The sequence below is a fragment of the Danio rerio genome, chromosome 18 (genome assembly GCF_049306965.1).
Source record: "Danio rerio strain Tuebingen ecotype United States chromosome 18, GRCz12tu, whole genome shotgun sequence".
NCBI lineage: Eukaryota > Metazoa > Chordata > Actinopteri > Cypriniformes > Danionidae > Danio > Danio rerio.
This window is the reverse complement of record NC_133193.1, coordinates 26,604,453-26,617,665: the sequence shown is the minus strand read 5'-3', so window position 1 is coordinate 26,617,665 and position 13,213 is coordinate 26,604,453. Positions and strand designations below refer to the sequence as shown.

Here is a 13,213-nt window from a genome sequence, read left to right as displayed (position 1 = left end):
CCAAATTAAGTCCAGTGTCTGACAAAATGTTCAAAATGTAATTTCCCCCCAACCCCCGACCCCCAAACCTATCAGTAAGGCTCGAACGAGACACAATTGACAGCAAATCATTAGTTTGTTCCTTTATTAATTTCCTATCAGAACAATGTTATTGTTGCATCCATCTAAAATCTACAGTGCCACTTTCATTTCGAAGCAAAAGACAGGCCATTTAATTAAACGTAAATTGATTTTAGCAGTGGGAGCTTGTGTTTCATTTGTGCTTACAAGTAGAAATAGGGCCACTAGTCTTGTCATAATATCATGCAGTTTGTGCACCATAAAGCACATTAGTGTAATGAGCAAGCTTTTGTTGTGCATGGAGAAGTCATTAGAGGTGATAGAGCCTGCTGACTGCCTTCCCTGTAATGTGTGCTGTCATTGGAGTGCCAAGACATATTCCATACACTAATGCATCTGAGGAATGATAATGCATCTAGAAACACATTGCACTTCTTAGAAATATGTTTATATGACATCTCACAACTGTTTTGGTGTAGTCAAGTAAGATATGTTGAAAATCCAAAATATGTCAGTGCTGAGTTTTTATAAATATAAGAAAAACATTTAATATTTCGAAGAATATTGAATTTTGCTGGCAAATCTTCAGTTGAAGGGGGCAGGGTTCAAAGCTAAAGATTTGTTCTACTGGCCAGATTGGATCAGTGGTTCATATTTTTACTTGCCCTGCCAAAATTTTAACAAAAAAAAAGAGAAAATACAAAAGAAAGAAAAAGTTAATAGCTATTTTTAGCCACATATTTTACCAACTCAGGCTCATTCTGAAAACTTACCTCTATATAAAGTTCTGGAGACTGCGAAATATGTCCTAGGAGGTATGTTTTTTGGCAGCTTTTGTTTTCACGAATCCACGAGAGGCCGCTATGTATGCTTTTTTTAAATCTCAAATTTCTCTTGCGAGTGCCATTCGTGGCTGCTGTTCTAGCATAAACCCACCAGAGGCCGCTGTCAACTGACTGTTTGACTGACTGACTGACTGACTGACTGACTGACTGACTGACTGACTGACCGACCAATTGACTGACCCACCCTTCTCTAGGGATGGGTATCGAAACTCTGTACTTTAGCGGTATCAGTACTAAATTATATAAGGCCAAAATATCAATAAGCTCTGACGTTGACAGTTCTGCTATCAGTACTAGAGAATTATTGCTGAATTAACATTACATACAGTTGCATATTTAACTGGCCAACTTTTCTAATTTGCGATATTTCTCACATGAGAAATGCTTGTCTTTCCAGGGAGCGCATCAAGTGTAAAAGCCTTCACAGTTCTTGGCTGTGTGCGCGCACTCAGCGGAGGCTCACGCTAAGTAACACGCTCACAACACAGACTCGCACACAAACACAGCTCGTAAGCTTGCGGAGTGGCGGAGAGAACCAAACAGGTTGCATTTCCCGAGTGGGCACCGGCAATGCCCGTTGCAACAAACGCAACAAGTTTGGTTAAGCATTTTTCAAAAGTACATTAACTGCAGAAAGACAAATGAAAAGCTTTCGACTGTATAGCTAAAGGTCAGGGGCGTAGCAGACATTTTAAAAGTGGGGGGACAGCTGTGTGACATCCAAAAGTTTATATTAACATAATTATTAATGACCTCTTTCTAAATTGTCTGTTTCTAAATGTGAGGAGGACATATAAACCTAACCAATTATATCGATTGACCCGCCCCCACTTCCCTAATCCCAAACAACAACTTTCAAAAGTAATACAGAAAAAGAAAAGCCCTCGTCTGATTTTTGCCACATTTTCAGATTTTACCACATTCTCACACTGTTATTTACTTCTTTATTTTATTTTTTGGATTCTGTTTTTGTCTTATCTGCTTTTTCACCGAACTCAAACCCGTCATCGTGGTCAACTCCTCTCTGCGTCTCAAGTCCACCGACGTACATGGTGAGCTAACGGACAAACTGGCTACAGCAGGACAGCTGTTCATATTAAGGTAAGAGGTGAGCTGGTAAGCGCAAAAAGGAATGGCGTCATACCGCCCGGTCTCGTTCATTTGAAAAATGAAATGCAGCCATACGTACCTCTGGCTGCAAAATTTGCTGTCTCCAGAAACGTGTAGGACTACATTTTCAGAATGAGCCTTTGTTGCATTTGAAACAAGTGTCAAAAATAACATCTGTGAATCTAGAATTTAAATGTTTAATATATATATATATATATATATATATATATATATATATATATATATATATATATATATATATATATATATATATATATATATATATATATATTTTTTTTTTTTTTTTTTTTTTTAATTTATTTATTTTTTTTTTGTAGTAAAATATAGCAGTATAGAAAATGTGCAGGTATTTTTTTGCAAAAAAAAAAAAAAAAGAAGACTGACTTGCCAAGCTGACGGCAAACTGTGCAGAACATTGCTTCAGAAGGGTTAAAAAAGCTACAAAGTCTGCAAAATGAGAAGCTAAAGTGTGGCCAGGCGGGAGAACCCCAAATAAACTAATAATTGAACAAGGTGGACTATCAACAGCAGTAATCGCAGATGAGACAAAAATTTGCCTACAAAACAAAAGCAGAGAAGGGCAGAACCAGAACATATCAATTAGAGTATACCTAAACCAGAATGACACGTATCATTAACATTATTCTAATAACTTTTTTCAGTGGAACAAAATGAATTTTAGTAAATTTTTTTCCTTTTCATTTAATAAAGTTTATAATGACAAAATATTTCAACTGAAGCTGAGGTCAAAAAAATATCAACAAAAATAATGAAATTAATTTAAATCAATTTTATAAAGATTATAAACTTTACAACACAATTATATTGACCTCATGACAATCAAATTTATGACAGATTTATGACAAGTTGTCATAAATCTAAGTCTGTCTTAAAAAATGTCAACTTTGCATTTCAAATGGCACGTAATAACAGTTGTCAAAAGCATGCATAAATTCTCATTAATATTCATGATGTCATGTTATAAAGGTTTCATGACAGATTTATGAACACCCTCTTCAATCAAAATGTAATATTTTTTTCTTTAATAAGTATAAACACACACACCTGTGAAAATACAATATATTATATTTGCACACATATAATACAGCTCCATGAGACCGTTACAGGAAACATGTCAAGTATTTGTATCTCTCTGTTTGTATAAAGGGAGTTTCCATGGAATGAGGAGTGGAAAATAACTTCAGGAGAGCAGGAAGTGTGTGTGTCTGATATTTTGGTCACTGTGTGAACATCATTTTGTTTCACACCCTTTGTTTCACACAAATATGTGTTTTTCTGTAATAATGGATCTTTTGATGCAGTACCACAAGTTCATCTGTTATGTAATATATATTTTTTCAAATACCTTTAGCACCTTTAATTCCCTAGAAGACACCAGTTTCAAATGTGTTTCCGAATTCAGAGTTCTAATTTAGGAAACTGTGCAGATGTATATATTGTTTGCTTGTGTAATGATGTAACCTTTGCCCGGCCAGTCCGTATGATAAAAGTAAAGCACTTTTCCAGAAAGAGCCTTTAAATATTTATTCTTTCTTAGAATTCTATGTTTGGAGAGTAAAGTTACAATTTTAGAAGTTGTGTTGCTGTGTGTTAATCTAGCATGATTGTACTGTACACACTGTATGGATATACAAATACATCATCAAAATCAAAGCATTTCAAAGACTTCCAATAATATTTTTTTTCACTGGGCTGTTTGAAATGAGTAACTACTTTATAAGGCAAGTCAGTCCACTTAAAGGCCATTTTGATTATTGGTACTTCAGATACCTATCTTAATACTTTACGTTTAAGTATGACTTTTTTGACATGCGAAACTTGATCTGTAGCTTTTTCACTTGCGATGTGAAGAACTCATATATATATATGGAAGCTGGTTTCTACAGCAAAGTAAAAATAAATAAGAAAATTGCTTAGTTTTTTCATTTCTTCCAATTTTAGATTATTTTTCAGTTGCAGGTTTGCATTTCATAGTTCAGATTGGATAAAGAAAAGAGATAATTGTAATATAACTAATTTTAACTCTTTTAATTGCGCAAATTAATGTCACCTAAAGGCGCAGTAAGTAGTGCTGTCACCTCACAGCAAGAAGGTTGCTGGTTCGATGGTTTGATCCTCGGCTCAGTAGGCGTTTCTGTGTGGAGTTTGCATGTTCTCCCTGCGTTCGCGTGGGTTTCCTCCTGGTGCTCCGGTTTCCCCCACAGTCCAAAGACATGCGGTACAGATGAATTGGGTAGGCTAAATTGTCCGTAGCGTATAAGTGTGTGTGTGGATGTGTGTGTGTGGATGTTTCCCAGAGATGGGTTGTGGCTGGAAGGGCATCCACTGCGTAAAAATGTGCTGGATAAGTTGACGATTCATTCTGCAGTGGCGACCCTGAATTAATAAAGGGACTAAGCAGACAAGAAAATAAATAAATGAATGAATGAATTAAAGTCAGAATTGCAGGAAACCCCATATAAAATCACAATTATAAGGATTAATGTCCTGGTTGATAAAATTACATCAAAATTAAATGATCTAAACTAGATACATTTTCCATATTTAACGGGGGAAATATTGGATTTCTGAGATATAAATGTTTAAATGATTGATTGATTGATTGATTGATTGATTGATTGATTGACTGGTTGTCAGACAGACAGACAGACAAATAATACATTTATTTATTTATTTATAAATTATTTATAAATAAATAAATAAATAAATAAATAAATAAATAAATAAATAAATAAATAAATAAATAAATAAATAAATAATAAATAAATAAATATTGTTTTATTGCAATTTTGAGTCTGGTTTACATCTAGTTTACAATTTTGACAAATAATCTTTGAGTTGTGAGAAAACTTCAGAATGGTGATAAAGTTACAGATGTGTATTTCTTTTGAACGGGCTCTCATGTATGAAACGTGTGTAGAAAACAAGCTATGAAATAAAGTGTTTGCACAGGTTCAGCAAATGTAATTTTGTCTCACTTCACAAGCATCAGTTTAATACCAAGGTTTAGTGATACCATTTTCCAATCTGAATTAACCTCATAGCTTATCGGATCTTTTATTTAACAACTTATTAACAGCTTGCATAAATCTTAAAAAACAAACATGCTTTTACAGCCACACTTCACAAATCAGCAGTGTTGCAAAATGTGCAAGAAATATCAGAATATTTGAAGAACTGTTATCACGCAGGTGTGTCCATGATAACATTTCTGCAAAATATTATGAAATCTGTTAAGTTTTTGGTAGCAAACCAATGCTCAGCTCTGTTTCTGATGCATTCCTACTGTAGCGCCCACACTACTTCACACAGCAGGACTAATAAATCTGGTATGTTCACTTTGGCTTGTCTGGTATAGACAGAATCAAACTACTGTGGCCAGTCAGGACACAAAATAAAGAGAAAGAAAACTTTGTTACAGGTGACTTCACGAAAAATCTCAAGCCAATTCATAACTTTTTGATTTAGTGGCTAATTCATATGAATCTTATTTGTACAATTTAGTATGGTTTGCTAATAAACTAATCATGGTCGGGATTCAGGGCGGGCTGCTCAGATTTAAATGTGCCATTTAATAAAACAACAAAAACTCTGAAATCTAAAGAAAAATTCCCAGGATGAACTTTGCCCTCTTGTTTGAACTTGCCTTCCCCTCTGGTATTGATAAATGCTCAGGTGTGACTGGTAACAAGGTTTTGTTCACTATCTTTGATAAATTTTGAACAAATGAAAGATGAGGAAATCTTTAAGTCACTGGTTAACTTTGGCAAAATAACCATTCATTACCCTTGATTGCTTTTCAAAGGCATTTAAAGAGAAGGACAAAATGTCTCGGTCTATATCCAGACCGGCCCGTAGTGAAGAGCTCTCAAGCTCAACATATGTAAAATTTTGACTTTCACTATACTCTTAAACCCCATTTACACTGCCAGTTAAATGTGACCCAATTCCGATTCCATATGTGACACAGATCGGATCTGTTCTGTGACTGCGTAAACACAAAAAAAAAAAAAAAAAAAAACATACATTCAGATATTCAGAGATTAGTTTCAGGCCTCCTTCATGTGTGGAAATAAATCAGATATAAATTGGATATGTGACGATGCTACTATCATGTAAACAGGTAGAATTTGATGAGGCAGTCCGTTTTGTACATCATTAAACTTGCGATAATGTGGTACTTCGTGGTTTAATGACGTAGAAGGAAAAGCGTTTGTGGAGATGCTGACAAGGTAAACCGCAACAACAGAGGAAACATGGAGGAGAAAAGTGGTCAGTCACCACAGTTTGCTCCCACCAGACCTGAGATTTATCTCTTACACACAAATTCCCTTAAATGGTGGGACACGGAACAAGCTACAATGACGGCCCTTTTCTCTTCACCTCCGCCTCAAAATCAAGTTGGGCGAACTTTGCATATTTCACAGAGCTAATATAAGACAATTTCTTTCATCGTCACTAGTGTGGCATAGATGCTGGAACCCTCCTAGCTTGTGGGACATTTTAAATTGTATGGCAAGTGTAAACACATAAATTGGATATGGGTCACATTTAAAAGAACGTGTAAATGGAAAGGCAAGCAAATTCGATATAGGCAACAAATCAGAACTGGGCATCAAGACCTGACAGTGTAAACGAGGCCTAGATTTATCTTTGATTATATGATGTTGTGCATTTAATTCTGAATTGGCTTTTATTGTTTGATTCTGTAATTGGCATGATACACTTACTACCTGGAAAGAAATTTTAGCCTTTTTGATTAGTTTTTCAGAATTCATTGTATCTACTAAATTAAGTGGAGTCTGCATTACCGCTATGATGTAACATGATTTTAACGATTTTTAAGGCGCACTTGACTGTATGCAGCGAGGCAGCATTAAGACCATGTAACCATTTATTTAGTGATATTAGCAAGTTGTATGAAAATGACTAAATTTCAGGGCTGGATTGGCTAATCGGAGGACTGGGAGTACTCCTGGTGAGCAGGTCCATTTTTTGGCCGCGAGGGCCAGTGTCCCTAGCTGCCTGCACTCTCAGCAGTCTTTTTTTTCTTTCATTTGTTTATTTGCTCATTTGACCATAGCCTCAGTCTTTTTATTAATTATTTTACCACAGCTCCACTCTTTTTTATTTATTTTTATTATTACACGAGCAGAATGCAGCCTACAGGTTAAGATAATTATCATTTCACTCCCCAACAGGGGAACCTTGCTCATCAGCAAAATCATTTGTTAAGTGTTGATCCTCGAAAGATAAAAAAAAAGGACAATAGAAAGCACGAAGGTGGTACTGAAAAGGCCAGAATTTTAAAAGCTGAGTACATTTTTTGGTTAAAACCGGTGGCAGTGAGAGTACAACAACACATGAAGATGATGAAACTGCCAGTAAGTTAACGTTAAGCTAGTTAGGAGCAGTGCAAAACAATGAAGTCTGCAAGCCACCGTTTATGTACCAACTTTCTCTTGTATTGTAGCTCTTCAGCAGCAGCAGCCTCTTGTCCAGTTTGCTGTTAACAGTGAAGAGGTCCCGTAATGTTACCAAGCACCAGTCAGGTAGGATTGTCACTGAATGAATATAATTTGAATTTTTAATATTAATTTATATTACACCTGCTCATTGAAAAATGCCTTGAGACATTTAATGAAATCAGATGATTCCCTACATTAAAGGTACAGTAGGTGATTGTCTTCAGAAGCAGTTTTTGTTGTGCTGATTGAAAGTCTCTTCTTCACAGTCCAATAGTAATCATTTCAGTAAATGATCTGAATGTATTTATATGTATTTTTATATTTTGGGTGAGGCATAAAACTAAAAAATGTTCATGCAATTAAATAGAGTTGGACCGACATCTCTCATAATTCCGATAAATAGGCGAAGCTGTCTGTCAGCAAATGCAGATTTGAACAACTGCTCAGCCGTTTGTACACATCTTCACCGACCGCTGTTGGTGCCGCACTTTCATGAAAGAGGGGAACTTTTTTTTTTTTCAAAACTTTTTAAAAACCTAAATCAATATTGGAGTTACCTTTGCACGCTGGAGAAAGGATGAAACAGTGGCTGAAGGATTTCTCTTAGACAGGTAATGTTTTGTTTTAAAACTATTTTAGCTTCACGCAAAGCTGATGTAACGTTAGATGTTGTTGTTACAAACGGGTTATATCTTCACAGAAGTGTTGTTCAGCCACTAAAATCTTCCGATAAAAGATTGATAAGACTATTTTCAGTTTCATAAGGGACCTTTTACAGCATCTGTAATGTAGATTTTAATTAGTTTAACAACAAAACACAAGTAAATATTGCTATTCTGCCTAGTTTTCCTATATTGTTTACCATGCAACTCTAAATATTCACTCTGAAATAGCATGTCAGTTTGGCTTGCTTGCCAAGACAAGCACTAGTCTCTTTTAACACATGAGAGAGGGTTCTTTTGCTGTGCTCGTGTTTAAGGAGGTGTGGCTCTAGACTGCAGGGGAGGGACTGTGATTCAGAGATTTATGCTAAGCTGCTAGCATTGTGAAAGATTACCTACTGCACCTTTAATAAATCTGACTTAACTTAATCAGAAATCTAAAAAGAGGAAAACAGACAAAGCCATCATTAGAAAGTAATACTGTGGTTAAAATGTCTTAACAGTGCATTACTTGTTTTTTATTTGTGTTTAAGGACTGGATTTCTCTGAAACAAGTTTTCACAGAATATATATTCAGATATTGCAGAAAAGGACAATGTGGTGTTTTAAAAATATTATGAAAAGTGTTTAAAGTTATAAAGCAGCTGTTTCCTTGAGACATGACAGTGTCATTAAAAAATGTCAATACATTTAATTTTAATCTTTATTTTATACATACTGTATAGCTTAATATATAATTGTATTTATTTGATTTTTTTTTTCCTTTCAATGTTTGGATATTAATAAGCTCTAATTCTTACATACATAAAATAGATTCTTGTACTATGAAATAATACATTGTGTTAACTGTTTAAATGTCTTCACTGAAGTACTGTGCAAATGACAGAAACTGTTATTTTAATATAGTCAGTCGTGAACTGAAGTGGGCCAATCTAAGGCTAGAAACTCCTGGGCTACTTCGACCCTGCTAAATTCCCTACTCTTTTAGTATGAGTGAGCAGGAGGCAACCAGACTACTTGAGTATTAGTTAACCCTATCCTCAAACTAACTTCAGAGTGTTGAGATATTGTCCGTGAGAAGAAACGCAATCCTGGGGGCGTGGAACTCTAAGCAGCGTTTGGTCCCTAATGAACATACAGTTAAGAACATTGGACCCAAGAAAATATCTAAATCTTAATTGTATCACAACTAATAATGCTAACAGCTTAAAACATCAGTTTCTTCCCTCAAACTATCAGGCTGATGAATACTTAACACACACAACACAGACTCTTCCATACCCCTCACTGTGCACCATCAATATGTAGCATGCACTGCACTTTAACCAATCCATACTTGAAACAATACTCCCTACAACTATGTGGACACCCATTCATTGTACATATCGTTGTCAATTTCACATTGTCGTTGTATTTGCACTGTCGTTGTATTTGCATTGTCATTTTATTTGCACTATCTGTGTTTTGTACTGTCTGGAGCCATCACCTAAGCTTTTCACTCATCATGGCACACGTACAGCTGATGATGTGACAATAAAAGTGATTTGATTTGATATATGATATGATATGATATGATATGATATGATATGATATGATGTGATATGATATGATATGATATGATATGATATGATATGATATGTTATGATGTGATATGATATGATATGATATGATATGATTTAATTTGATTTGATATGATTTGATTTGATTTAATTTGATATATTCCAACAAATTGGAATTAATCAAAATTGGAGTCAGACTGAACTCTGAGTTGAATAAATAAATAAATTCTAATAAACAACCAAAATTTTTTTCGTAATCGCTAAAAAGGCTTTCAAGCATTTAACCTTAGATTCTGTCGTTGGGCTGTTGGAATGGGATGCTACAAAATCGTACATATTCGTATGACTGAACTGAATTAGCCACTAAACTGACCAAATGTAAAATATACGTTGCAATTTTGAGTGTTATCATTTCTTCTATTTCATTTGAGTTTTTTGACCCTTTTTTGACAACTTGTGATAATGTAATTTGTGACAATATATTAAAAATAATCCAGAATTTAAAGCTGTTCTTTTCTGTATATTTTTCCTTTTTTTTTCTCTCCTTAGATCCTCATGCAAAATGCATGGACCATATGGAAGATTGTCAGGGGGTTTCTTATACTGTGAAGATGTCTTTTCCCCTCTAGCAACTTACTTTAATGCATGTTTTGCATCTACTAATGGATGCTAACATGTCAAGGGTCTGCCTGAAACATTGATGTAATGTTTTTATTTTTATTTATTTATTTATTTTTTAAGTGGATTAGATTTGTGTGCATAAAAAACTGCATGGTGAATCTAAATACACATATAGCCATCCATTTAACAGCTGAAAAACTGCAAAACACTTGTCTACAATGCGTAAATGTCCATGATCTAACCTGGCATTGTTATAACTTGACATTACATAAAATAAATGCTCTATCATATTTTTGTGCTGTAGAGACATTATTTGTGCAGTGTGAGTGGAGTGTTGGTTAGTTTAGCAAATCTTCTGCAGTATCCGATTGAGATTTAGTGTCTTTGCTTTTTTCTGTTCACAACAGTGCTGAAATATCGACCTCATGGGAAACATACCACTTGTTCCATAAGCATTAAATAGTGTTTAAGACCATTGATGTCATCGCTGCAATCAATGCCAAGCATTGATTTTTTCTTTGAATTTTCCCCCGTTGTGAATGTGAATACAATTTATACCAGTAACTGTTTCCACTGTCAATCCCTAAACCTATGAATAAAATCTCTACAGAGCGATAGCAGTAGTCATGTTTATATTTGGTCTATTTTAAAATTGTTTTCACCATTTAGACTAGTACACCCACAAACCTGACTCATATCCTGATGAAAAAACTAAATGCAGGACATCCAAAATGCATTCTTAATTACAATATTCATGATACCATTGTTATTTTAGCCTCCCTATATATCAATATACCAACAGTTTTACATTGTTATATTTTATACCAATATTAATTGTCTTTTATTTGAACTATATCAGTTTTTTGTCATTTTGAGATGATGAGTTGGTCATGTTTATTACCATTTTATTGTTTTAAGTACTTTTTTATTATTTCTTACATAAATTTAAGTTCAGTTTTTAGATTTTATCTTCATCTTATAGTGTGGAGTTGTCAGTTTTATCTTTAGTGCTTCTTATTTGAGTTAAACAGTGATAAAGCCACTGCTTTTTGGTTTGTCTTTATTTACCCAAGTTTGAGTTAAAACAACAAGATTTTTTTTTTTTGTTTGTTTGTTTTGAGTTAATAATAATTGCCCTGTTTGATTTACTGACAGGGCAGCACAGTGGCACAGTGGGTAGCACAATCACCTCACAGCTCGAGCTTCGAGCACCTCAGTTGGCATTTCTGTGTAAAGTTTGCATGTTCTCCCCGTGTTAGTGTGGGTTTCCTCCGGGTGCTCCAGTTTCTCCTACAAGTCTAAAGACATGCTGTTTAGATGAATTGGGTAAGCTAAATTGTCCATAGTGTATGAGTGTGAATGGTTGTGTATGGATGTTTCTCAGTGATGGGTTGCAGCTGGAAGGGAATCCGCTGGAGATATGCTGGATACGTTGGTGGTTCATTCTGCTGTGACGACCTCAGATTAATAAAGGGACTAAGCCGAAAAGAAAATGAATCAATGATATACTGACAATCCATTGTTCAAACAATTATTACAAGCATTACTATTCAATTATTAGTTTAATAACTATTTAACTACTGTATTTTGCTCTGATAACAACACAAGTTAATAAACAGGCTTTTGTCACTTAACCCTTGCTATAATTTGTTTGCTATGGTAACCCAAACACAGCATTTGTCATCAGTGTGAATTCTGAGTGTCAGCCTCTGCCTACTCATCACAATTTCACACTCTTCTTCCTCCAAACTCTGACCAGAACAGCGTGTTTTTACTTTAAGTGTGACCACTGGTGCCATACTGCCACAAAACAAAGGCCTGGTATATACAGATCAATTAGTGGTGCCTATTTGCTGCAATAATATAATATGCAATTAAATGATCAAATTGAGAGTGAGAAATGGAAACAAACAAACAAATTAATAAGCAAGCAAACAAAAATCTTCTGAAAGCTATGCCAACCTCGGATTTTATTGTCAAAGTAAGATATATTTATTTGTTTATTATTACTTTATCATTATTTTTGTGTGTGCTTTGTTTAATTCAAAATATTTGAAATTAGATTTTTATATACATTTCCCACAACAAAAAACTTCAGAAAAGTCACTGTTACTTTTTCATCATGCCTCATCAATGATCAAAAGTTACAGTAAAGGCTTATATGTTATATTCTTCATTCAAATTAAAGCTGTTCTTTTAAATGCTTTATTAATCACTGAATTTTTAAAAAAGACCATGTTGTGTCATAACAAATCGTTTATGCCAAAAAATAGGTGACCCTGGAGCACAAAGGCTGTCATAAGATGTACACTTATTTTTGGCAATCACCAACACCAAAAAAAAAATAGAATAAAAAAGAATAAAAATAGCATAAAAAATAAATAGCATGCTCCATTAAGCTATTTTTGTATGTTTCCAACTTTATATCAATATTTTGTTTAGTGATGTGCAAATGAAAACAATTAAGCAACTGAATAAATTAAAAATCGTGAAAACTAAATCAAGCTTGATATTTTTATAACATCAAATTTAATCGTGAAATTTCTTCCACGTCCTTTATTTTATTCAGAATATTTAAAAAACAAATTTTTATACACTTTTCACAACAATAAATTTTCATAACTTCAAAAATTTACTGAAACTTCTTCCACATGCCTCATAAATGTTTAGTATGTCTCAGAATATTGTGACCCTGGATCCCAAAATAAGTCTTAAAATCCAAGGGTATATTTTTAGCAATAACCAAAAATACATTGTATGGATCAAAGTTATTGATTTTTCTTTTATGCCAAAGATTATTAGGATATTAGGTACATAGTTTATGAAGTATTTTTTGTTTATCTCCA

At 34.2% G+C, this 13,213-nt stretch overlaps 1 long non-coding RNA gene across 3 annotated transcripts in view; it reads left to right on the top strand.

Annotated features, from left to right (window-relative positions):
* LOC141378836 (uncharacterized) overlaps positions 1-10,982 on the top strand; it is a 44,883-nt gene extending 33,901 nt beyond the window's left edge. For 2 of the 3 annotated variants that reach the window (XR_012394329.1, XR_012394331.1), the window contains 2 exons: positions 7,531-7,609; positions 10,296-10,982. This is a non-coding gene — a long non-coding RNA (uncharacterized lncRNA). Of the gene's footprint in view, positions 1-1,941; positions 2,007-7,530; positions 7,610-10,295 lie in introns of all 3 variants that reach the window. The other variant, XR_012394330.1, reaches the window with a different exon arrangement.
* Positions 10,983-13,213: the final 2,231 nt, after the last annotated feature.